General features: G+C 47.4%; 1 non-coding gene across 1 annotated transcript; it reads left to right on the top strand.

Moving 5' to 3' along the window:
• Positions 1-213: 213 nt before the first annotated feature.
• On the top strand, positions 214-369 carry LOC138226637 (U1 spliceosomal RNA). Its single transcript, XR_011184606.1, has one exon. It is a non-coding gene; the product is annotated as a U1 spliceosomal RNA (small nuclear RNA).
• Positions 370-607: the final 238 nt, after the last annotated feature.

The following is a 607-nucleotide window of genomic DNA, read 5'->3' as shown; positions in this document are numbered from 1 at the left end:
TTTGGTTTCTGTGGCAATAAGCAGACAAAAGAGCATGTGACTCCCATCCTTTCTGCTGGGTGGACTGGAACATTTGGTGTATTCCACTGTACTTAAAGTGCTTTGTACTATAGTGTACAGTGGCTGTACACAGGAGCTTTAACCAGCATGAGCCATGAGTCCAGAAACTCACCCACTATACTATACTATACAGTATACTATACTATAAATACTGTACTTACCTGGCAGGGGAGATACCTTGATCAAGGAGGTTCACCCAGGGCAAGGCTGGGCCCTTGCACTCCGGTTGTGCTGACCCCTGCAAATTCCCCAAATGTGGGAATCTCGACTGCATAATTTCTGGTAGTTGGGGTGGAGCAGTGGCACTGTGGCTTAGGATCTGTGTCTGTGGTTGGAAGGTTGCTGGTTCAAATCCTGTGGCTGGCAGAGGAATCTGACTTTGTTGGGCCCCTGAGCAACGCCCTTAACCCCAACTGCTCCAGGGGTGCTGTAAAATGGTTGACCCTGTGCTCTGACCCCAAGCTTATCTCTGTCTGTGTGTCTCATTTAGAGCAAGCTGGGGTATGCATAAAGACAAATTCCTAATGTGATAATTTGTATATGGCTA

Source organism: Lepisosteus oculatus, chromosome 2 (genome assembly GCF_040954835.1).
Source record: "Lepisosteus oculatus isolate fLepOcu1 chromosome 2, fLepOcu1.hap2, whole genome shotgun sequence".
Classification (NCBI taxonomy): Eukaryota; Metazoa; Chordata; class Actinopteri; order Semionotiformes; family Lepisosteidae; genus Lepisosteus; species Lepisosteus oculatus.
Note: the sequence above shows the minus strand (reverse complement) of the source record. Positions and strands in the feature narration are given on the sequence as shown.